The sequence below is a fragment of the Pseudorasbora parva genome, chromosome 15 (assembly GCF_024679245.1).
Source record: "Pseudorasbora parva isolate DD20220531a chromosome 15, ASM2467924v1, whole genome shotgun sequence".
Classification (NCBI taxonomy): domain Eukaryota; kingdom Metazoa; phylum Chordata; class Actinopteri; order Cypriniformes; family Gobionidae; genus Pseudorasbora; species Pseudorasbora parva.
Genome location: NC_090186.1, coordinates 21,096,957 through 21,123,496, shown reverse-complemented (window position 1 = coordinate 21,123,496; position 26,540 = coordinate 21,096,957). Strand labels below are relative to the sequence as shown.

The 26,540-nt window shown below is 42.9% G+C and overlaps 2 long non-coding RNA genes across 3 annotated transcripts in view; one reads left to right on the top strand and one right to left on the bottom strand.

Moving 5' to 3' along the window:
• LOC137041886 (uncharacterized) overlaps positions 1 to 26,540 on the bottom strand; it is a 141,033-nt gene that overhangs the window by 48,759 nt on the left and 65,734 nt on the right. The window lies entirely within an intron of this gene.
• Positions 21,922 to 23,465, top strand: LOC137041884 (uncharacterized). Of its 2 annotated transcripts, none has more exons than XR_010898168.1 (3): positions 21,922 to 22,637; positions 22,825 to 22,933; positions 23,043 to 23,465. It is a non-coding gene; the product is annotated as an uncharacterized lncRNA (long non-coding RNA). The 2 variants fall into 2 exon arrangements; XR_010898169.1 differs by having other exon boundaries at positions 22,769 to 22,933.

Genomic DNA, 26,540 nt, shown 5'->3' with positions numbered 1-26,540 from the left:
AAACTCTGGCCAGTTGATAATACCTAGAATATCTAAATCATCTGCAGGCGGTCGATCCTTTTCCTATTTAGCTCCTAAACTGTGGAATAGTCTTCCTAGCATTGTTCGGGAAGCAGACACACTCTGTCAGTTTAAATCTAGACTAAAAACACATCTCTTTACTATGGCATACACATAGAACATTTTTAACTTTTTATTATTCAATTCAATTGACTGATTGTTAGGCTGCATTAACTAGGTCAGCCGGAACCGGGAACACTTCCCATAACACCTGATGTACTCGTTACATCATAAAAAGAGTGGCATCTACGCTAATGTTGTCTCTCTGTTTATCCCGAGGTTTATCCCGGATCTGGGCCCTGTCCGGATCGGATGGTGGACCTGCCTGGACATGACCAGCTCATCCTGGAGTGTCTGCTTAGCCGTGTCAAATGGTGTCTCCTCCGAATTTGCCTCACTGGCACGACATGCTCAAAACCCGTCTTCGGCGCAATAATTCCGATCTTTCATGTATTCATACTCTTGTGTAATCGACGCACCATCCCATCATTTATTTCCAAATAAATCTGTCTCTTCCGTTATACCCTGAAATTTTGAATATTCCAATCTAATATGATTTCTGACCTGTAAGGTTGCCAGAATAATAATCTTACACGGTGCGTTAATAGGCCAGAGGAGAACTGGCACCCCGACTGAGTCTGGTTTCTCCCAAGGTTTATTTTTCTCCATCATGCCCTGATGGAGTTTTGGTTCCTTGCCACTGTCGCCTTTGGCTTGGCTTGCTCAGTTGGGGACAATAAAAATATGATTAAAGTTATTCAACTTATTATACAAATAAAATGTATGAATTAGGTCTTATTTAATTCTATAAACTTAAATACTGATCTGCCAACATTGTTGCTATATGATAAATTAAACTAAGCTGATAACATCACTGTTTTCTCCAGTACGACTGTACAGCCAAATCTAATTTTGTCGCAATATTATCCTGTTTGACACTGTGAAGCTGCTTTGACACAATCGTGATTGTAAAAGCGCTATATAAATAAAGTTGATTGATTGATTGATTGATTTCGCTTAGAAAGCCAGCTGCCTTCAATCTCAATCAAAACGATCCAATGACATGAAAATGACGTGGGTCTGCGGAATTTGCCTGATGCAACCCCACCCCACTGCGTGGGTATAAACGGTGTTGCATTGCAGTCCGACCGCCCCGGCCATCCCAGCGGCACAGCAGATGTGGCATGGGGACGTAAGCGTCTTGTGGACGAGGCCCTAGCTGAGGTGATAGTGGCGACCACCGGTGGCCACTCAAACCTGCCGCGTCCCATCCAGGAGCCACACGTGGAGGTTCCAGAGGTCGGGACGCGTGTGCCACACGGTGCCCCCTCGCCAGGAAAGGAGGTCCTTCCTCAGAGTAATAGGCCAGGGAGGTGCTGTCGCAAGGAGTATGAGTTCGGAGAACCAGGTCCGGCTGGGCCAATACGGGGTGACAATGAGGACCTGCTCCTTGTCCTCCATGATCTTGCACAGGAGCTGTGCGAGAAGGCTCACTGGGGGAAACGCAAACTTGCGCAGGCCCTGCGGCCAGCTGTGCGCTAGTACATCCGTGCCGAGGGTCCCCTCGGTCAGGGAATAGTACCAGCGGCAATGGAAGGAGTCGTGGGAGGCAAACAGATCTATCTGTGCGTCGCCAAACTGGTCCCATATCAGCTGAACCATTTGGGGATGAAGCCGCCATTCCCCCGGTAGAGACTGAAACTGCGACAGCTCTTCGGCCGCTGGGTTCAGTTCCCAGGGGACATAAATTCCCCGGGGGCGTTGCTATGCCCACCTCGGGACTCAATCACGAAGCCAATGCTGAAGCGGTCTCATATGGAGCAACCCGAGCGGCGTTACTGTGGCTGCGGATACCATATGCCCCAGGAGCCTCTGAAAAAGTTTCAGTGGGACCAAGTTCCTGCGTTCGATTTGATGAAGGCAGGCCAGCAGAGACTGCACACGCTCGCTTGTAAGCTGCGCGGACATGGCGACCGAGTCTATCTCCATACCGAGAAAAGAGATCCTCTGCACTGGTCAGAGTTTGCTCTTTTCCCAGTTGACCAGAAGGCCCAGACGGGCAAGATAGTGGAGAACCAAGTCCCTATGTTCGCAAACCTGCTGTCCCGAGTGGCTGAGGATCAGCCAGTCGTCGAGATAATTCAGAATGCCAACCCCGAGTTGCCTGAGTGGCACTAGGGCTACCTCGACGACCTTCGTAAAGACGCGAGGTGACAGGGCCAGCCTGAATGGGAGTAGAGCATACTGGTATGCTCTCCCCTCGGAAGCAAACCGAAGAAACGGTCTGTGTCGAGGAAGTATGGAGTCATGAAAGTACGCGTCCTTCAGGTCGATCGCTGCAAACCAATCGCGTGGACAAACGCGTTTCGATAATGCGTTTGGGTGTCAACATCCTGAAGGGAAGCCTGTGTAGGGTTCGGTTCAAGATCCGCAGGTCTAGGATTGGCCATAACCCACTGCCTTTCTTGGGTACAATGAAGTAAGGGCTGTAAAAGCCGGACTTCATCTCGGCCGGAGGGACGATCTCGACGGCACCCTTCGCCAGTAGGGTGTCGATCTCCGCACGCAGGACAGGGGCATTGCCACCCACCAGCGTATAGCGGACTCCCCGAAAGCGGGGAGGAGAATGTGTGAACTGAATCATATAGCCGAGCCTGATGGTGCGGGCGAGCCAGTTGGACAGCTTGGGGAGCTCTAGCCAGGCCCCCAAAAACTGAACCAAGGGGATCATGCGAGCCACAGGTGTACCCGGCGTGGGGCAGCGAAGCGGAATGCCCGGCCCAGACCCAGGAGGCATGGAAGCGGCCCGGATGGGGGGCGGGGTTGAGTTCCGTGTCCTGACAGTAGAGACCAGGGGAGGCGGACCATCCCGCATGGGTCTTGACTGGGAGGGGGCTGGCGCAGAGAGGGCCGAGAGAGGCGAGGAACTGAGGCAGCACACACTGCCAGTCGTGCCCTCTTGGGGCCCGGAGGTGAATGATTCGGTTCTTTCTTTAACCAACAAAAGTGTGCTGCCAGCTCCTTTTTGGGGGCCAGCAGCGGGTTGGGTGATTGTAAACAAAAGATTCTCCCCCGGCCCTCCTCCAGGGGAAGGAGCAGTCCTGTCACCATCTCCTTGGAGAGAACCGAGTCCACCTCCGAGCGGCCTGTCTCCGGGCCGCTGCTTAGCTTGCTGCTTAGCTGGTTTATGGGCGGAGACAGGCTGGGCGGCCCTCCTGCGGGCCCCTCTGCTCTTTGGCTCACGTGAAGGCTGCTGCTGTGGCTGAACGGGAGGGGCAGGAGGGCGGCCTCGACGGGGAGCGGAATGAGGCGCCTGGGCAGGATGTGTTTAATAGCCTCAGTCCGTCTCACTGCGGCTGAGAACTGTTGGGCGCAGTCCCCAGCCACCCTGCCGAATAGCCCAGCATGGGAGATGGGAGCGTTTAGGAAGCGTGTCCTATCAGACTCGCACACCTCAGCCAGGCTAAGCCATAGGTGGCGCTCCTGGACCACACAAGTGGACATCACCTGACCAAGAGCCTGCGTGGTCACTTTCGTTGCCCGTAGGACGAGGTCAGCGGCCGTGCGCAGCTCATGCACAAAAGCGGGGTCAGCACTACGCTCGTGCATGTCTTTGAGCATCCCTGCCTTATAAAACTGAAGAAAGCCAAAGCATGCAGGGCAGACGCGGCCCGGCCCGCAGCGCTATAAGCCCCGCCCACTAATGAGGACGAGAACCTACAGGCCTCGGATGGGTGCTTTGAGTCGCCGCACCACACGAGGGCGCTCTGAGGACGCAGTTGCATCACAACAGAAGCCTCCACGGGGGGGACCCCAGTGTACCCTGTAACCGCGCCGCTATCGAGCGCCGTGAAGGCGGAAGCGGCCGCCGAATGATCAGGGAAAGACAACGGGGATTTCCACGACCTCAAGACCTCCTCATGCACCTCCGGGAAAAAAGGCACTGCCGGCCGGCGAGCCCGCTTGGCGTGGGCCACCGCCAGACACCAATCATCCAGCCTCGAGCGCTCGGGACCCTGCGGAAGATTCCACTAGACAACGCTTAGGAAGGCAAGTAATACTCAGCTCCGAAGCAGAAACATAAATGCATGACTGCAATGCAATGCCGTTTATACCCACGCAGTGGGGCGGGGTTGCATAAGGAAATTTCCGCAGACCCATTGATTGGATCGTTTTGATTGAGATTCCCCCATTTTGTCAGTACTGACGTAACTTGTAGTGGTCTGACTGAAAGGGAACCACATTTCTACCATAACTACTACTACCATAAATGTATTTTAAAAGATGCATTGTTTATTTTTATTTATTTTTTAAGTTTGGAGATGATTGGTTTGGAAAGGGCACAGCTTGAGCCCTTTGAGGAAAACACCTAAGATTGTTTGACCCCATGACATAGATACAAAACAGAATGTCTTCTTCTTAAAGACCTGAATTCTCTTACCACAGAAAAAAGTCTGTTTTTTATATTAAAATGCACCAATTATTCCTAATACTGTATGATGCTAGACAGACAAACTGTTCAATCAAACATAGTTTAACTGATTCACATGATTTAAAATATCATGCCTACAACCTATATATGTGACTATTATCCTTATATCACCCATAATTCATGCAATTGTTGTAATTATTGAAGGTTTGACGGAAAGTGCACGCCTTTAAAATTCAAACACGTTTTCAATGACTGTACACACACCCTCGGCAGCTCAGGAAGTTGTTTAAAATCCTGCCACGCCACAGAGCGCCATTTCAAGCTTTTATATTCAATTTATATTATATTTCACCCTCTGCTACAAGATACACCCATCGAATAGCTCTTCTGTCAGATGTCGATTCAAAATTGAGCTCCAGTGTGAGATACCTGACGCGTCGCTGAGCGGTGTGCGACCCCCTTTAGGCATAATCGGCTTAAGACCGTACATGTAAACGCACTCAAAGTGTTCTTTTCTTCTCTAGGCAGGTATTCTTTTTAGGTTTATTTATCAAAATGTTCTTTTATATATTTGTGTGATGTTCTGTATTTCGATCATGGCTTTAAAATGTTATTAGAAAATGTTTTACGAATGTTTATCCACCACATTACCTTTTATTTAAATCTAAATAAGAAAGCCATTGTGAGTTTGTCAGTCACTTAGCAGGCAGTTTTGGTTGCTTTATTAAAAGTTGTTGCTGTGTGCAGTGTGTAAAATAAAATAAAAATAGTTTTACTCTCCTGCTGACTAGTGCCGTGCCTCTCCCAATCCATTTATATGTACACCAATGATTCGACTATCAGTCGACCATAGAAAGAATCAAGAATTCTGATTTGAATGTTTCTATGATTCGACTATCAGTCGACCATAGAAAGAATCAAGAATTCTGATTTGAATGTTTCAATCCTTAGTCAGGGATACCCCTTTTCTTTTTATAGAAATCCTGTCTAAATTGTTCTTTCTGTACTCTTTGTAAATGCATTCACACGAGATGGGACTTGCCAAATAAATCATGCTATTCGCACATATTTGGACGCTTTAACATTTCGAGTATACTCGCTTCATACACGCATGACGCACATGACATTTTCTTCCTTTAATTTAGATTATCTTCTTTTCTGTTGAGTCTTGTGTTATAAGTTACGTTTTGCCACAATGTTTAGCCAACGATTTTACAGCCTTTTAAAGTCCCAAGCTTCAAACTTCACAAGATTTCTCATCCATCTGCCAACACATCATGTTATTGGCCTCTAAAGATCATCAGGATCATCATTCCAGACATGACGAGAACACCAACCAACCAAGGTTATTATAGTTTTGCTTTTTTAAATTAGTTTTTATTTTATTATCGTTTTCAATTTTGCTACAAATTTCAGTTTAGTTTTAGTTAGTTTTACAAATGGTTTTGCTAGTTTTAGTTTAGTTTTTATTTTGCAAATACATTTCTATTTAGTTTTTATTTATTTAGTTTCAGTTTTAGTTTTAGTAATTATAGTTTAGCAGAGTTACCATAATGAAGTGTAGAGACCAAATCAAGGTTTTTAATTTCAGCAAAGTTTAATTAACAGATTGGAGTTTAATCTTACTAAACATCCTTAAGTGAAATCACTTGATAAACGAGCATTATTGTTTAAACCCAGGACAGTCTTACAAAACATGCAGTAAAGTTGGGTCTTCACCTTTGAGCAAAAAAGCTTGAGTCAAACTATGACCTATACAGGATCTATCTTAAAGAACAAAATAGATGCAACGTAAAATATAAAAGTAAAAATTATAAATTCCAGACAAACTCACTCATAACAGATGAAATATTGTTAAACAATTAAAAGCTTATTTTAATTTCTTCAGTAGTACAATGTAGGCTAGCAGTGTCTACACACTGTTTTGCTCTGTGTGTGTATGTGTGTGTGTGTGTGTGTGTGTGTGTGTGTGTGTGTGTGTGTGTGTGTGTGTGTGTGTGTGTGTGTGTGTGTGTGTGTGTGTGTGTACATGTTTTTCTAGCCTGGTGAGGACTTCAAACTGAATGCACACAGACTCGTGTCACCGTGGGGACCTAAATTGAGGTCCCCATGGGTACAAAAGCTTATAAATCATACATAATGAGTTCTTTTGAAAATGTAAAAATGTAGAACGTTTCCTGTGATGGGTAGGTTTAAGGGCAGGGGCAGTGTAGGGGGATAGAATATATGGTTTGTATGGTATAAAAACCGTCTATATGGCAAGTCCCCACAAAGATAGCGCACCAGACATGTGTGTGTGCGTGTGTGTGTGTGTGTGTGTGTGTGTTTGTTGTGCAATAATTGTAAAGGGGACCAATGTCCTCACTTATCTAGTAAAATATTATGATAACTTACTAGTAAGGACATTTGGCTGGTCCTCACTAGTTAAAAAGGCTTATAAATCGTTTTTATTTAAATCTATTGTTTTGCACGTTCTTGAGATGGGTAGGTTTAGGGATAGGAATTGAGTTAGGAGATATAAAATATCATTAACCTGATATAAAATCAATGGAAGTCCATGCAATGTCCTCACTTATATAGTGAAACAAACCTGTGTGTGTGTGTGTGTGTGTGTGTGTGTGTGTGTGTGTGTGTGTGTGTGTGTGTGTGTGTCCTGGCATTCCCTACTTTGTGGGGAAATGTCTCCACACAGATAATAATATTATTAGTAGTAAATGATTATGATAACACCTTTGAGCCTGTCAATATTATGCAAATATGAAATCTCAAACGCACAGTAGGCTAGTAACGTTATTTGCTAATATAGTTGCTGACTTTTGCGCCTGCGTCTCTCGTCACGTAAGAAACGGCATTCTAAAGCAGTGAGCTTAAAAGAAGTTCAACGTGCATCTCATTACCTTGTGTTATTTATCCCTTTCACTGCCACGGACGCATTGATTCTTTGTGAACTGCCGTTTAGGACTGGCGATGTGTTGCCTGTCTGCACGCGTCCGTCACAGGACAGCGGTTAATCTCCTCAGCTCACTTGACGCGCAGTAGCGCAACAGACACCCTCAACCGCCGCAGTCAGATTTTCCACCACATTAAAGAGAGCTTATTAACAACGAAAACGAATATTTATTTTTGCTAATTATCATTTTATTTCAGTTAGTTTTTTAGTAAGAGTAGTTAGTTTCGTTTAGTTTAAGTTTTTTATTTATTCAGATTTTTAAATTTTATTTCAGTTTACGAAAATGTTTTTTGACCAATAGTTTTAGGCTTCGTTTCAGTTTTCGTTTACGAAAATAACCTTGCAACCAACCAACAAATCCAGGAAACTTCAATTTTGGGAAAAGGACATGACAAAGGGAATGCCCAAAGAAATGCAAGGAATAACAATAGTTTGCTGTCGTAACCCCGGTTCTCTGAAACATCGAGTGGAGAGATCCATCTATGGGAAGGGCATCTGTACCTGACCTCTGCAGAAGCATCCAATTGCACCAAGTCTGACAAGACAGGCAGGAGCACGCAGCCAATGCCCAGTAAGGCCCCAGCCCTTACCTGTGGGCATATATAGGCTGCATACGCAACTGTACATCAGTAAGTATATTCACTTCTCGTGCGGCAAGCGGGGCAAAGCTGGTGGATATCTCCACTCGATGTTTCAGAGAACCGGGGTTATGACAGTAACCTATTGTTCTCTTTCATCATCTCGTTTCGAGATCCACCTATGGGAGAGACATGGACAGCTCCCTGATTGCCGAATACACTCACAGTGAGATCCTGTTAGCTAGAAAAAGACGGTCACCCCGAAGGGGTGGTGCACGACACATCTCATAATCATGAACTCGCCACACCGACGCAACCGCGAAACTGCGGCGTGAAGATGGACATGAAACATAGGCTATGTGTGGCACACATAAAGAAGGCAGGGTTAGGAAGACCCCACCCCCAAGACCAAATGTGCTACTGAGGTTCTGGTGACATCCAGCCTGTAGTAACGCACAAAATTATAGGGAGAAGCCCAACTGACAGTAGAACAGTGATACTTCCCTGAACAGAGCCCAAGCCCCTCATGGAATGAGCTCTGATGTTCCCTGAGGGTTGCATTCCCTTTGACTCATATGCCAAGATTATAGCGGGGAGGAGCCCATGAAACAAAGAGTTGGTCACTCTTTCGGAACGCGCTGGTCCTAGACACATACGTTTGTAGCGCACGGACTGGCCACATGGCATTTAGCCTCTGATCCTCCGTGGAGGAAAAGGGCGGAGGGTGAAAAGCGGATAGCTCCAACAACTCCGATGTGAACGCAGGGAAACATTTTGGCATGAAGGCTGGATTAGGCTTGAGGAAAACCTTATCTCCACCTAGAGAGAAATTGATGCACGAGGGGTGGACCAAGAGTGCATGTAACTCACTGACACGTTTGGCTGACGGCAAGGCCAAGAGCAAGGCTGTTTTGAAGGACAGCAATTTAAGGGGAATATTCCCCAGAGGCTCAAAATCGAATTGAGACAGACCTTCCAGCACCATTGAGAGATCCCATTTAGGGATTGTTCTCCTAATGACTGGCATCGAGCAACTTCATAAATCTGCAGATTAGAGAATGCTGCCCAATCGTTGAGTCCTCAAAACCCACATGACAGCAGGGACAGCTGCCAGATAGACCTTAATAGTGGTAGAAGACCTGCCCTTATCCATAAGGTCTTGGAAGAAACACAAGATATCAGCGAATGAGCACTGATATGAAGTGAGATCCTGCCCATCACACCACTCACGAACATCTGCCCAAGGGGGTAATCTAGCGCTCGGAAAGCGTTCCACCCCTAGGGGCTGCCATTGCTAACCAAGCCATCACCTGCTGTTAGCATCCCATTGACTCCCATTCATTTTTGAGTCACTTTGACAGTGAATAACTTTACATCTGAGACGTTTAAAGACTCCATTTGTCCATTGTTTATTTCTAAAGAAACACGACAATGCATAAAAGGCTCCGTTACCTTGTATCTTACACTATCGCCCCGCAGAAGCTGTTTTTGTAAAAATAGTCTAACGATTGCGTCATAACCAACGCGACTCTGTCGCACAGTTGAGAAATTACCGTATAATAATAATAATAATAATAATAATGTGTTTGATTTATATAGCGCTTTTCAAGGCACTCAAAGCTCTTTACATTGAAGGGGGAATCTCCTCAACCACCACCAATGTGCAGCACCCACCTGGATGATGCGACGGCAGCCATATTGCGCCAGAACGCTCACCACACACCAGCTGATTGGTGGAGAGGACACAGAGTGATTAAGCCAATCAGGATATGGGGATTATTAGGAGGCCATGATGGAGAGGGGCCAATGGGCAAATTTGGCCAGGATGCCGGGGTTACACCCCTACTATTTATCGAAGGACATCCTGGGATTTTTAATGACCACAGAGAGTCAGGACCTCGGTTTAACGTCTCATCCGAAAGACGGTGCTCTTTGTCAGTATAGTGTCCCCATCACTATACTGGGGTGTTAGGACCCACACAGACCTCAGGGTGAGCGCCCCCTGCTGGCCTCACTAACACCAAGACGTATAGACCTGAAAAGACGCTCGCAGGCAATCTTTTACTGTCTATGAGACAGTCGGGGGGACGTGGAGACATAAAGTCTGATAAAGTCAAGGGGGAAGAATGGGGAGAAGCCCATAGTGAGCCAAAAGCAACGGGAGAAAATATTTAAACAACTTGATTCAGCTTTCACTTTCCACAAGTACTAGAAGACCTACAGCTGTCAGACAGGAGGCTCACGTCACATCTACGTCGTCAAGCTCAGGCAGAGCCTGCGCAGTTCGCTCAGCCATCAGGAAGTGAGTGCCCCTAGGTTGACTTCATTATTTCGCCGTTGACGTCAATGGGGTCGCTGTGTCCATTTCTTTTACTGTCTATGCATCTGCCACTTACAGCCATATAAGGGCCATGTAGGAACGGCCCTGGCATTCTGTATAGTAGCCACCATGCGCGGGCGAAACCCTGATGCACTTAGATTCATTCTCTCACGGGCCAAGCCCAGAGAGCTACCCTGTCCGGGTGTGGGTGATAAAACTCCCCGTTCGCTTAAGACAATAGGTCTGTGCGGAGGGGGAGGCACCACGGCTGGGCTTGAGGGATTATCTCTGCCAGCCATGGCGCTTTGGGCCACCTGTTTGCTATCAGGATGAGCCCCCCTCTCTCGCCCTGGTCAGTGTGGGAATTATCAGGCACAGTGGAGGAAAGGCTTACAGCAGCACTCTGGGCCACGGGTGGGCCAGTGGGTCCACCTCGAGGGGCGCGACCAAGTCCTTTAGCGAGAAGAACATAGGATAATGTCTGTTTCCATATCATGTCTACTATCTGAGGGTGGAGGCACCAATCTCCAAAGAGCGGGTTCCCCCTCGAAAGAAGATCCGCGCCTCGGTTCAGAATCCCTGGAACATGAGTCATGCGTAACAACAGGAAAACTCGCTCCATACCAAAAGCTTGTAAGCTAGGGCATGAAGATTCGCCGAGCATGCGCCACCTTGACGATCGATATAACCCACTGCCATGGTATTGTCGCAGCATATGAGCACATGATGTCCCTGAAGATGAGGCAGAAAATGATTCAAAGCCTTCCAATTGGTTAAAAGCTCTAAATAATTGATGTGCTCTGAACGTAGTTTGCTCGGCCGCAAACCGTTCACAGTTCTGCCTTCCTGGGTGGCACCCCAGCCTGTTAGGGACGCGTCCGTCGTCAAGACTTTCCACAACATGACAGTCCGCAGAGGGGTACCCTGTGTGTAAAGGTCTGTGCTCTTCCAGTGGCGCAGAGCTGCAGCGCAGGTGCACGTCACTGTTACAGAGCGGCAATGATCCTGTAACGGGCTGAAATGTAGTGACAAAACCCATTTCATCCTCAGGGGTCCTAGTGTCAAAAACTGGATAGCTAAAGCCATAAGACCCTGTATCCTGAGACATCCTTGCCCACTCTCTGAACTGTGACAGACAGTTCGTCAGAGAGAGAACGTGCTCTTGAGAGAGATGCGCTCGCATGGAGACTGAGTTCAGCTCCATGCCCTGGAAGATCACCCTCTGGCTGGGTGTAAAGTTGCTCTTGTTCACATTCACCCTGAAGTCCATAGATGGGATGTGTGTGAGAACACAGGAGGAATCCTGCAACACCTTTTCCCTCGAATCGGCTATGACGGCCAATCGCATAATGGGGGGCACCCTACAGCAGGAACCTTCCGTCCTTTGGACAGGGGTTCTGGGGCAGGAAGAGGGCCCAGAAAGCTTATTTTTAAGGCTGTTCCTTGACCTGATTAAAATTACGTCCCGGGACTGGGGGGTTAGGCAAACGCACAGAGGGCACCTGGCGTGGGACCGTCTTCCTGGGAAAACACAATATGAAGGCCTCGTACTCCTTCTTCTTGTCGTTGCATCGTTGTTGCATCATAGCAACTTCAGGGCCAAAGAGGGCCCAGCCGGGCTCTGCCGGGGCGCCTGTGATCCGTTTCTTTTCGCTATCTGGGGCTCCCAGCCCTTTACAGTCATAAATATCCCTCTCCCGGTCGGTGGTGCTCTGTGGAGCCGGCAATTTAATGTTGAGACGAGCGGCCGCTCGCTCACATACATCCAAGAGGATGGATTGAGGCAAGGCCGTGGGGGCGCTAGCCTGGGGAATAACAGAGGGCGGGATGGACTCCTCGTCCTCCGAAATTTCAAGAAGGCCCGCGTCGTCATTATCACCGGATCCGCCCTGATCGTCGGCAAACGGGAGGTTACCCATGAACATGTCCTCTTCGGGGAATTCAGGGTTGGGCTGGTCATCCAAAACAAGAGCCGTCGTGCCCCCAGGAGGTCCCCGGTAGCGCGCTGTCGTCAACATGTTCCATATCCGAGTGTGACAAGTCGAGCTCGCCACACTGAGTAGTGGCAACTTTAAGGCGGCATCGCAGGAGTTTCTTAGGCAGTACCAGGCTGTAACTGCAGTTCTCCGGGTTCTCTATTGCCTCTTCTGCATGCTTGAGGCCCAAGCAGACCACACAGAAAGGGTGAAAATCCTTAGTGCCAATTAGAGACCCACACGTGGCCGGGCAGGCCCGTAATAGGCTAGAGACAGAAGAAGCAGAGTGAGAGAGCCACATACCTGCGGAAAACTCAGTAAGGTCCGTGGCGGCAGCCATGGAAAAGGAAGACGGAAGAGAGTGCGAGCGGCTCCTAATGCAGAAACAGAAAATGGTCAGAATCGAACTGTCACGCCTGCTGAAGGCTGATCTGGCGATATTTCCTCCTGCAGACAATAAGTGAGCAGCGCAAATCTAACCGAACTGTGTCAGTGCAGAGATTGCAGGAAGTGTATGTAGCCTATATATGCCCGCAGGTAAGGGGTGGGGCCTTACTGGGCATTGGTTGCGCGCTCCTGCCTGTCTTGTCAGACTTGGTGCAATTGGATGCTTCTGCAGAGGTCAGGTATGGATGCCCTTCCCATAGGTGGATCTCGAAACGAGATGATGAAAGTGAACCACATGTAGCCTCCAGATTCTACCTTAACTAGTGCAATGATATAAAATTTAATAACCCAGCCTCAGAAACGATAGAAGGGTTAAATTAATGATTGATGTTTCATTCAGGTCAGGTTTTACAAAGTGCATATGTTGCTAGAAACTTGGGATTTCATAATTTCATTCTTAAAACTCATTCTTTCCTCACTTGTTTTATTTTATTTCTGTAACTTGTGTGAATGTGTGTATGCCACCTGCTCAGCCTGTTTGCATTGAACTGTTACTGATTAGCCTTGTTAACCCTGCTTATATAAACCTTGCCTACTCATTCATTCCTTGTGATGTATTGTAGCCTGTATCACTGCATTTCTGAGTATTGTTGCTTGTTTCCTTTATTATTGTTATTTCTTTGTTCTCTGTATTTCCCTGTTTTGCCTTCACTTGCATATTCTCTTTGTTTGGACGGCTCATCTGTGTTTCAATCTTTTGCCTGGCTTTTGTGAATGTTTTTGGATTCCCCCACTAAACTCCATTTGGATCCTCAATCATTCAAGCCTTGGAGCAGTCCATTACAGAATCCATAAAAGCTGTTTTTGGACTAGCAATGAAGTTTTCAGTTCTGAAACTTACAGGATATTTTTATAGTATGATGACCTATTATATGTCAAAAGCTCAAGGAAAATTCTCTGTTCATGACCCATTTAACATAAGGCTGCGTCCGGAAGCTGAAAAGTTCAGCCTCCCCTCGCAGCATATGGAAGCAGGAAGGCAACAAGGCACATTTGAATCACATCCTGTCTCCTGAGACACCTTCATCTGATTGGTTTTAGAAAGCAGCTTTTCTTTGATGCCTATAATATTCCACTATATTCTGATATTCTGGATGTTCTATTGAGAGTTGAGCTAAAAAAATAAAATAAAACTGTCTGAAAGGTGGGGTTTATGGTCAGCTGTGTGTAAATATGTTTTTGAATAACTTTTGCTTTGCTTTGACGTATACCTTCATACACATACTAAGTGTATGAACATATCAAAAAAGGAGTTTCAATTTGTTTCAATTTTAATGAAACAAAAAAATATTAACATAAAGATATGGTACATGTTTCTCAGATACTATATTAAATGGGTCATGAATTGGGATTTTGACCTTGAGCTTTTGGCATATAAGAGGTCACCATATTATAAGAATATCCTGTAAGTTTCAGAATTGAAAATGTTGTGGAATATTCATGTCATAAACAGGTGAAAGTCTTTATCTGCAGCAGAGAATCAATGCCTCTCATCATTGCAACTTTGGCCCTGTCCACTGGCATGTTAATGAGATGACAAGGAGAAAATATCAATCAGTGTATCACTAGATTAAAAATAATAGTAACACTTTATTTTAAGGTTTCATTATTAACTATTAGCTAGTTGCTTATTAGCATGCATATTACTAGGATACTGATTGTTTATTAGTAATTATAGAGGACATATTAATGGCTTATTCTTAATGACCTTATTCTTCATCTCTTAATCCTACCCAATACCTATATTTAAATTCTACAAAAACTACCTTACTACTAATAAGCAGTAAATTAGAAGTAGATAGAGGCATAAGTCATAGTTAATAGTGAATATGTGTTCCCCATACTAAAGTGTTAGCCTTGCATGTTGTGGCAATACTGTTGTCCATATCGTAAAAGTCTGTTTGCAAAGCCTGCACTGAAATTGTGACTGATTGTGACTGAATAAACAAAGCTCAACTGAGATGTTCACACTGTTGAAAAAAACATTTTCTACAAACAACATTCCTGGCATTTGGATTATTTGCAAGGAAATATGGTCTCATGGTAGGGCTCCAAGAAGTGCTCATACATTTATCCAGGGTTATTATCCAACAAAGTTGATGCAGATACTGCTGATGCATATATTTTCCAAAAAGTTTGGGAACATTACAATTATTTTATGTTTTTTTAAATATAAGTTTTATGCTCACCAAGGCTGCAATTATTTCAACAAATACAGTAAAAAAAATAATATTGTGAAATATGTTATATAAAAGAATTGTTCACTAATTTAAATACATTTTAAATTGTCATTTATTCCTGTGATAACAAACCTGAATTTTCAGCATCATTACTCCAGTCTTAAGTGTCAAATTCAGAAATCATTTGAATATGCTAATTTGCTGTTCAGTTTCAGTATCAGTTTTTGCTAAGAAATGAACAAAAAGACAAAGGAACTAAGTACAATATATTTTCTTGAAAAGAAAATGACATTTTTCAGAAGATTTTCCCTTTAAAAACCCTATAGAAAGACACAATTTACTTTATTAATCCTGTTTGATTGTAAAGCTATATGCATATCAGTCATGCACTTTGTTGATTGTTCATTATTTAATCATGTATCTTAAGACAGTTGTTGGGTGTGCTAAATTGTTTGATGCATTCAAAGTGCACTTACATAATTTTGCAACAATGTTTTACTTTTTCGTCTTGTGGCTATTTTATGGACATATTATAGTTTGGACAATAATTTCAGTCGTTTCTTTTTGTCCTGGATGATATCCCTATGAGAGCTTTAATTTGATGTATAATACTCTCATTCACCTGACAGGGAACAAACCCTTTGGTATTACTGGAACAGCACAGTGCTGGAAAAAAAACGGAAAATTCAGGGTGAAAATTGGGTCTATGTTCTTTAAGAAGCACTGTCAGGAGGCCCATTGATCTGTTGTGCTTCCAGGTTAAGTGTCAAAGTAGAGTTTTCAGGATCTGATCAAAACACTATCCATTATTTCCCCTAAAGGCAGCTGGAGGCCACATGCTGGGATGATCAGACATTCCTGATGTAAGCAGATCATGACTTATTCCACAGTTACAACTCAAGAAAAATTGTTCTATGCTTCCTATGAAGTAAGGTTAACATTATATATGTAAGGGATAATGTATCCTCCGCTTCGCGACGGGGTCCTGATCACTCTGTCGGGGTTTATTCTGCGATAACAACCGGCTGGGTTTACATTATCCCGCATATTACACGGCTACTAGTCTCAAATAAATAATTTTTAGACACAAAATATTGTCTTGAGATTAAATATTTTATTAGCTCTTACGCAAAGCTTCCACGAAGAAAAACAGGTCCAACCTGCTTTAAGCCTTTATCTATTGCTGAAGATTTGCCATGCCCTTGCTAAATGTTGAAAATGAATGCTGAAAGGGTTAGTTCACCCAAAAATGAAACCAAGCCTATGATTTACTCACCCTCAATTTATCATAGGTGTATATGACATTCTTCTTTCAGACAAATACAACTGGAGTTATATTTAAAAAGTCCAGGCTAACGTTAAGCAGTTGTTGTAGTTGTGTTTGAAGTCCATAAAAAATGCAGCTGTCCGTCAAATAACGTGCTCCACACGACTCCGATGAGTTAATAGAGCCTTCTGATTAGAATCGATGCGTTTAGTCCTAAACGGCAGTTCACAAAGAATCAATGCGTTCGTGGCAGTGAAATGGGAAATGACACAAGGTAATGAGACGAACATTGCACTTTTTTAACTTAAACTCACTGTTTTAGAATGCTGTTTCATACGCGAAAAGAAACGCAGGTGCAGAAGTCAGCAACTATAGTAGCAAGTAGCTACTAGCCTCTCTTTGAGATTTCATGTTTGCAAAATATTGACAGGCTCAAAGGTGTTATCATACTTATTAACTACTAGTAATATTATTATCCGTGTGGAGACATTTCCCCACAAAGTAGGGAATACCAGGAGACACACACACTCTCTCTCTCTCACACACACACACACACACACACACACACACACACACACACACACACACACACACACACACACACACACACACACACACACACACACTGCATGAAAAGTGGGATTTTCGTCAGTAAGCGGCACTGTAGATTGTCGTGGAAGATCAGGTTTACGACTGTACACGGCAGTTTGCAGGCGACACCGAAAACTGCCGTGAATTGTCAGAAATTGACGTGGGCCTTGCTTGGCAGTTGTCCCCCCCAAGACCCCCCTTCCCTTAACTCCAGGGGAGGCTTTAACATGTAAATGAACATGCTGTGAGCTATACAAATGCAAATCAGGGTAGCAGGAGTTTTAACCCATGTGACATTTTTCTAAAAGGTATTAACTTCCTTCTAAAAAAATCTCTTAGATAGATCAGGCTCAGTATAGCCTAATTGTAAAATCTTAAACTTAAGCTTGAATTTATATATTTGATGAAAGTATTCTAGATTATTTATTGTGTGTCATTTCCAATCAGTCCCCGTGAATTCAGTGCGACTCGCAATTTTGACCAATCACCGCAACTTTTACCAATCATTGCGGTCTCCTGCTAATAAGCGGCGTCATACATCAGCAAACTTTATATATCATATATCATTGCCTGTCAAAATTAACGTGTTAACGCAAATTAATTTTAATGGCACTACATATATATATATGTATATATATATGTGTGTGTGTGTGTGTGTGTGTGTGTGTGTGTATATATATATATATATATGTATATATGTATATATATATATATATATATATATATATATATATATATATATATATATATATATATATATACATATATACATATATATATATATATATACAGGGGTTGACATTAACTTTTTTGCTCACCGGCCACCGTGGCTAGTGGTTTTCCAAAGTTACTTGCCACTCAGCATTTTCACTGGCCACAATTTTGATGTTTGGAAATTACATTGTATATGTTTAAAGTTGACTTTGGCATATATAAATTACTTGATTTTGAATCATTTTACTTTATTTAGAAGATTTAAAACCCTTTCAAACTTTCAAATGCAGAATGTCCCCCCAAATCTTGTATATCAGCTGGGATGTGCAGGTGGGCAAGGGGTGGGCAATATAATAGATTATAATAGAATATAATAGGCTAATATGAGAAAGGTAATATGACAGGCTATGAGTTATTTTAGTTAGGATATATATATATATATATATATATATATATATATATATATATATATATATATATATATATATATATATATATATATATATATAATATAAAAAATATAATTTAAAAAATACCCTAAGCAAATTACAAAAACAATAGTTATTAAAAATAAAATAAAAATTCCGATACTAATACGACACAATGTAATTTATTGAATGTAATTGTCATTGGATACGACTTTCATCGAAAAGAATGTAACAAAATGTGGGCGTGGTCTGTGTTGTGAAATGAAACCACATTAAAAATTCCCTTAAACTGCGTTTGAAACATACAGCAAAGCAGCGACAGAGGAAAACACAGAGCCTGATATTATGCAAACATTTACCAATAATGTGGAAAGCGTTTTAAATCTGTTCAGTGGAAAATCCGCTGTGACGAATCTGTCCTCGTCTAACATCTGCTGTAAATCCAGGTAAAACTAGCTGCGTGCACGCGCCCGTCCCCAGATAACATGATCCCCAGTTGATCCGTAACACCGGCGGGAAGAAACAGCTAAATGCAATCATTGGGCTATCTCGTCAGCTTGCTCAGTTTGCTGCCGATTTTAACGAGCAGTTCACTTTAGTAATCTCCAGGTTGCTGTCCATAGATGATAGGTTGCTTGCTTTGGAGTCGAAAAACTCTGTGGAAGATACTAACTTTAAGAAGAGAAGACGAGTGCCTAAGAGAAGACCAGTCCTAAGATTGCGGTAAGACTGTTATCTAAGCTAAAGTAACCTAAAGCAAAGCTTTTTAAGTAGCACAAGCTGAAATTAGCCTTGTAAAAGAACAAATGTAAGTTGCTTTATAAAAGTGTTTTCTTTTTCTGGTCATTTTACAGGAAGCAGTATGCCGTCTTCACAACTTCGTCATAACACTCATTTAATTGTTTTCCAGCTGCATGTAAGACAGAGACAGTACGCAGGAGGTACAAACATCCAGTTCTTGCATCGCACGCAGAAGCTGTGAAGAGTTCAGCTCGGAGTCGATTGAGAAGAAAGAGGGTAAGATTTATTAGATTAGATCCGTTTTTGGTCAGTGTGACTATTTTTCAGGTGCATTTTACGCAGTACATCGCGCAATACTGATTGTCTTTATTGTTTGTTTTTACAGCTGCTACAAGCAAGAAAGCGTGTGTTAGCTGAGGATGAGGTGGGCCTTTGGAAGTGCGCTACCATAGACCTGATGTCTGATGAGGAAGACGGCATCGTTCGCGCGGTGTTTGGATGGACTGTTTGACTAGCCAGGAGCTCGCCGAGCTCTGTGCCACGCTGCAATCGAGATTAGAGGCAATTCCAAAGTACAGGGCAACGCACGACAGACGTCTGAAAAATGGACTTAAAACAGACAGAATGGCGCTAGTTACCTACAGCTCTGAAGCGGAAAACAGAGACTTCATGGTGCTGTAGGATTTTGGGCTTCTCGTGAGCTTCCTATTGTTGTGTAGGCAGATCTCAAACGTTTTGCATTTGGTTGTGTGTTTGTGTTTGTTCTAATAAAGCTCTTTCTTTGAATAAACTGCATGTCCCTGGCATATTTTCCTTTCCTCAATAAATGAATGTCCTTGATGGTTATAATAGCGTAATCCATAGGATAACAATGACATGAATATAAAACATAATAGCATATCATATGAATATATACAATTAAAAAATAATATGCAAATCATAATTGTATATATATATATGTGTAAAATTATTATAATTTGGGGGTTTAAATTTATTAATTTATTACCCAGGTTGACCAATAGTAACAGATCTGCCAACCAATCACGAGTGATATTTCTTGTTTCAATGTAGTAGTTTCAAACAATACTGAGTGAGGAAATTCAAGCCATTCCGGCAAGGCGCCGCCCAGAGCTGCTATTCATATACTAATTAGAGCCATTAGCGCCGGCGCCAGCATGCCTCCGCAAGCTCCACATACGTCATGGTTCGTTTCCGTCAATATGTGGCACAGACGAACGCGACGTTCACAGGCTGTAAACTGACGTTAATTGTCGAAAATCAGGGAGATTTCCGGCCGTTTACGGGGACGAAAATCCCACTTTTCATGCAGTGACACACACACATTGCATGGACCTCCATTGATTTTATATCAGGGAAATGATATTGTATATCCCGTAACCCAATCCCTATCCCTAAACCTACCCATCCCAGAAACGTGCAAAACAATAAATTCCGTGTTGCCTTTGATGGGAGCAGCTCACGGCATCCGGCGGATGAGCCCTACTGGCTGAAAAATTGGAAGCAGCCTTAGTTTAGAACACCTGGCCGGGAGGGCTCTTTCAACATCCGATGGGAGGCCAATGCTCACTGTATCAGATGGAAAAACTACCAGCCGATAACTGAAAAGCAGGATGGTTTAGAACAGGACTGACCGAGGGGGCCCACCCAGCCTCTGCCAGGAAGAGAGGAGTTGGGTGAGTGGGTCCTATCGGCCAACGGTATGGTGGAGGAGATGTGGAACACCCGGCCGACATCTGATTGGAGGTCAATACTCGCTGTATCTGATGGGTAAGCTTCGCTGGCAGATGGGTGGAAGGTAAAGCATAAATGATCGTCCAGGAGAGGTCTTGCAATATCCGAAAGGAGATCAATACTCACAGTATCGGGTAAGCCTCGCTGGACGGCGAAAAGAGAAGGGATAGGCATAGATCTGGAGAGCTCTGTGGTGTCCGAAAGGAGATCAAGACTCACTGTATCAGACGAGCGAGCCTCGCTGGATGGAAAAAGAAAAAGATTGATAGCAACCTAGAGGGCCCTTGCGGCATCTGATGGGAGAACAATTCTCAAGGCATCGGAAAGGGAATCCTTCACCGGTCAGAGAAAGAGACACTGCATGAAAAGTGGGATTTTCGTCAGTAAGCGGCACTGTAGATTGTCGTGGAAGATCAGGTTTACGTCTGTACACGGCAGTTTGCAGGCGTCACCGAAAACTGCCGTGAATTGTCAGAAATTGACGTGGGCCTTGCTTGGCAGTTGTCCCCCCCAAGACCCCCCTTCCCTTAACTCCAGGGGAGGCTTTAACATGTAAATGAACATGCTGTGAGCTATACAAATGCAAATCAGGGTAGCAGGAGTTTTAACCCATGTGACATTTAAAAGGTATTAACTTCCTTCTAAGAAAATCTCTTAGATAGATCAGGCTCAGTATAGCCTAATTGTAAAATCTTAAACTTAAGCTTGAATTTATATATTTGATGAAAGTATTCTAGATTATTTATTGTGTGTCATTTGCAATCAGTCCCCGTGAATTCAGTGCGACTCGCAATTTTGACCAATCACCGCAACTTTTACCAATCATTGCGGTCTCCTGCTAATAAGCGGCGTCATACATCAGCAAACTTTATATATCATATATCATTGCCTGTCAAAATTAAAGTGTTAACGCAAATTAATTTTAACGGCACTACATATATATATATATATATATATATATATATATATATATATATATATATATATATATATATATATATATATATATATGTATATGTGTGTGTGTATATATATATATATATATATATATATATATATATATATATATATATATATATATATATATATATATATATGTGTGTGTGTGTGTGTATGTATATATATATATATATATATATATATATATATATATATATATATATATATATATATATATATATATATATATACATATATACATATATACATACAGGGGTTGACATTAACTTTTTTGCTCACCGGCCACCGTGGCTAGTGGTTTTCCAAAGTTACTGGCCACTCAGCATTTTCACTGGCCACAATTTTGCTGTTTGAAATTACATTGTATATGTTTAAAGGTAGGACTTTGGCATATATAAATTACTTGATTTTGAATCATTTTACTTTATTTAGAAGATTTAAAACCCTTTCAAACTTTCAAATGCAGAATGACCCCCCAAATCTTGTATATCAGCTGGGATGTGCAGGTGGGCAAGGGGTGGGCAATATAATAGATTATAATAGAATATAATAGGCTAATATGAGAAAGGTAATATGACAGGCTATGAGTTATTTTAGTTAGGATATATATATAATTTAAAAAATACCCTAAGCAAATTACAAAAACAATAGTTATTAAAAATAAAATAAAAATTCCGATACTAATACGACACAATGCAATTTATTGAATGTAATTGTCATTGGATACGACTTTCATCGAAAAGAATGTAACAAAATGTGGGTGTGGTCTGTGTTGTGAAATGAAACCACATTAAAAATTCCCTTAAACTGCGTTTGAAACATACAGCAAAGCAGCGACAGAGGAAAACACAGAGCCTGATATTATGCAAACATTTACCAATAATGTGGAAAGCGTTTTAAATCTGTTCAGTGGAAAATCCGCTGTGACGAATCTGTCCTCGTCTAACATCTGCTGTAAATCCAGGTAAAACTAGCTGCGTGCACGCGCCCGTCCCCAGATAACATGATCCCCAGTTGATCCGTAACACCGGCGGGACGAAGCAGCTGAATGCAATCAGTGGGCGATCTCGTCAGCTTGCTCAGTTTGCTGCCGATTTTAACGAGCAGTTAACTTTAGTAATCTCCAGGTTGCTGTCCATAGATGATAGGTTGCTTGCTTTGGAGTCGAAAAACTGTGTGGAAGATACTAACTTTAAGAAGAGAAGACGAGTGCCTAAGAGAAGACCAGTCCTAAGATTGCGGTAAGACTGTTATCTAAGCTAAAGTAACCTAAAGCAAAGCTTTTTAAGTAGCACAAGCTGAAATTAGCCTTGTAAAAGAACAAATGTAAGTTGCTTTATAAAAGTGTTTTCTTTCTCTGGTCATTATACAGGAAGCAGTACGCCGTCTTCACAACTTCGTCATAACACTCATTTAATTGTTTTCCAGCTGCATGTAAGACAGAGAGACAGTACGCAGGAGCTACAAACATCCAGTTCTTGCGTCGCAAGCAGAAGCTGTGAAGAGTTCAGCTCGGAGTCGATTGAGAAGAAAGAGGGTAAGATTTATTAGATTAGATCCGTTTTTGGTCAGTGTGACTATTTTTCAGGTGCATTTTACGCAGTACATCGCACAATACTGATTGTCTTTATTGTTTGTTTTTACAGCTGCTAGAAGCAAGAAAGAGAGCTGAGGATGAGGTGGGCCTTTGGAAGTGCGCTGCCATAGACCTGATGAGGAAGACGGCATCGTTCGCGCGGTGTCTGGATGGACTGTTTGACCAGCCAGGAGCTCGCCGAGCTCTGTGCCACGCTGCAATCGAGATTAGAGGCGATTCCAAAGAACAGGGCAACGCACGACAGACGTCTGAAAAATGGACTTAAAACAGACAGAATGGCGCTAGTTACCTACAGCTCTGAAGCGGAAAACAGAGACTTCATGGTGCTGTAGGATTTTGGGCTTCTCGTGAGCTTCCTATTGTTGTGTGGGCAGATCTCACACGTTTTGCATTTGGTTGTGTGTTTGTGTTTGTTCTAATAAAGCTCTTTCTTTGAATAAACTGCACGTCCCTGGCATATTTTCCTTTCCTCAATAAATGAATGTCCTTGATGATTATAATAGCGTAGTCCATAGGATAACAATGACATGAATATAAAACATAATCGCATATCACATGAATATGAATATATACAATTAAAAAATATGCAAATCATAATTTTATATATGTGTGTAAAATTATTATAATTTGGGGGTTTAAATTTATTAATTTATTACCCAGGTTGACCAATAGTAACAGATCTGCCAACCAATCACGAGTGATATTTCTTGTTTCAATGTAGTAGTTTCAACCAATACTGAGTGAGGAAATTCAAGCCATTCCGGCAAGGCGCTGCCCAGAGCTGCTATTCATATGCTAATTAGAGCAATTAGCGCCGGCGCCAGCATGCCTCCGCAAGCTCCACATACGTCATGGTTCGTTTCCGTCAATATGTGGCACAGACGAACGCGACGTTCACAGGCTGTAAACTGACGTTAATTGTCGAAAATCAGGGAGATTTCCGGCCGTTTACGGGGACGAAAATCCCACTTTTCATGCAGTGAGAAGGAAGGGTGCTGGCCTAGAGGGTTTCACAGCATCCGACAGGACATTAAGCTTAAGGCGCCGGATGAGTGAGCCTCGCTCACTCAATAGCCACTGAAAGAAACAATAGCCACTGTCCAGGAGAGCTCTTGCAGCATCCGACAGGAGATCAAGACTCGACAGGAGATCGCTGTATTGGATGGGTGAGCCTCGCTAGATGGAAAAAAAAAGAGAAGAGATAGGGTGTTTTGTTTTTTGTTAAGTATGATATGGTTTCATCATCGAATACTGATAGGTCTGAGATGGTGGGGTGGACTTTATGGTCTAATTTGAAGGTGATCATTATTACTGAGCATCTAAGGAAGCCGAAAAAAATCTAAGATAGACATCGTATCGAGTGTATGGGCTGTGTAAAGGGGCTGATAGCCTGTAACGAAAGGTATGCATGCATTTGTGAGTATATGTAGTGTTATGGGTTATCTGCTGTCAGGGTGGATGGGCTGTGATCGCTGAAACCTTCTGATCAGGAGGAAGGTTTGTGAATTATCTGGGGAGGGAGAGCGGTAAATAAGTTTTTTTACACTAAAATTGTACACTGCTCAAGTAGCCTTTGATAGAACCAACTTGGAGGCCCTTAACAGTATTAAGGTAGGAATCAAGTGAGGTGATTAAAAGGAGGGAAAATATGCACAGCATAAGAGAAAGTGGAATGCTTTGAACATTTCCAAGTGGTTGCGTAGGATTGGATGGTTCTGGGAGGGAACAGCACTGCTGCGGTAGTAGGGAAATTAGCCGGAGAGGCTGAGCTCCAGCAGGAGCAGAGGAAACAGCACTGCTGCAGCAGTGGAGAAATTACCCAGAGAGGCTGAGCTTCAGCAGGAGCAGAGGAAACGGCACTGCTGCGGCAGTGGAGAAATTAGCCAGAGAGGCTGAGCTCCAGCGGAAGCAGAGTAAACAGCACTGCTGCGGCAGTGGAGAAAGTTTTTTTTTTTTTTTTTTAATAGTATTTAGTATGTATAGTATACGAATTGGGACCCAGGGACTATATACTGTCTTACAACTGTGTGCAAAAAATTATAACAATCATGGCAAAAAACGAAACACTGTCATTTGGAACGGCCAAAACCTATGTTTTTGCTCATTAGCTAATGTTTTATAAAGGTATCATTATGTTATGACTTTACTTGTTGGGGCACATGACTATTAACTTATTCAAAATTAATTCAAAACCCATAACCTCAATTACATATTACTTAATCATTTAGTTAATAGTCATGTGCCCCAACAAGAAAAGTCATAATATAATGATTCCTTTATAAATCATGAGCTAATGATTAATTAAAGCAGACAACTGGAAGTTGAAATACATGGATTTGACCCCTTGCGGTAAGTAACATGTTAATTTATATTATTAGTTAATATAATATGTTATTAAGGAATTAATACATTATGACATTTAACTAATAACAATTTGATGATTACTTAATCTATCAATCATGTAGAATCTTCATTAGTTGCTGATGCAGTCATCATTAATAAATGGGTTAGTTCACCATTAGTAATACATTAACTCATGATTATCTGTGCATTAGTTAAGCATGAATTAATGCATATTAGTGCACCCTTATTGTAAATTGTTACCGATTAAGGGGGGGGGGGTGGAACACTCAGTTTCAGTCAATCTCATGTCAATCTTGAGTACCTATAGAGTAGTACTGCATCCTTCATATCTCTGAAAAGTCTTTAGTTTTATTATATTTATAAAAGAAATATAGGCTGTACCGAGTCTTTCCGGAAAAAAACAAGCGCCTGGAGGCGTATCGTGTGGGCGGAGTAAAGAATGACCAGTGCGCACAAAGCGGTGACGTCCTCAAGCGTGGAGAAATAGCAACAGCAGGACGTCCGTCTCTGTGATATGTACTGTATTTAGTGGCCTGTCAACATTTTTGTGTGTTTACTTGTAGTTTATGAGGACATGATTCGGTTTATGGACTATTGTATGCGACTAAACATTAGCAGTAGCAAGCAAAACGGTTTTGTACGTCAGACTAGTGTAACGTTATATATAGAACAACAATGGAGTAACCGTTAGCACATTTGAATGACGAAGCACGCGATCGTGTCATTTACTTATGTTTACTTACACAACGATAGCCAATAGCACAGACATTTGAAGCAGTTTTACTCACCGACTGCTTCCAAACCAGGACCGAACCTTTATCGCTGGGACCGCTCTGTCAAAAACACACTTCTTTGGTATGATTTGGTGAAGTCTTGTAACAGCAGTGACCGTGGAGATCCACAATGTTGTGAAGCTTCCCGTCATTTCTGTGTTCAAATCAGTTCAAATGCAGCGCTGCCTTCCCGGAATGCTGTGCTAAAGGGTTGAAGTCGCTTAATGTCACCCATAGGAATAAAGTGGAGCGCGGTGCGGTCTATAACGGCATAAGTGTTCACGGGCGAGTGGATCTGCAGCTGAGAGTATTGTTGATGGGGCGTGCATTTCCTCTCTTGCTCTAGTCACGCGCGCGCACCCTACCGGGAGAAGAGCCCGTACGGCCCATGCAAGGACCTTCCGCTCTAT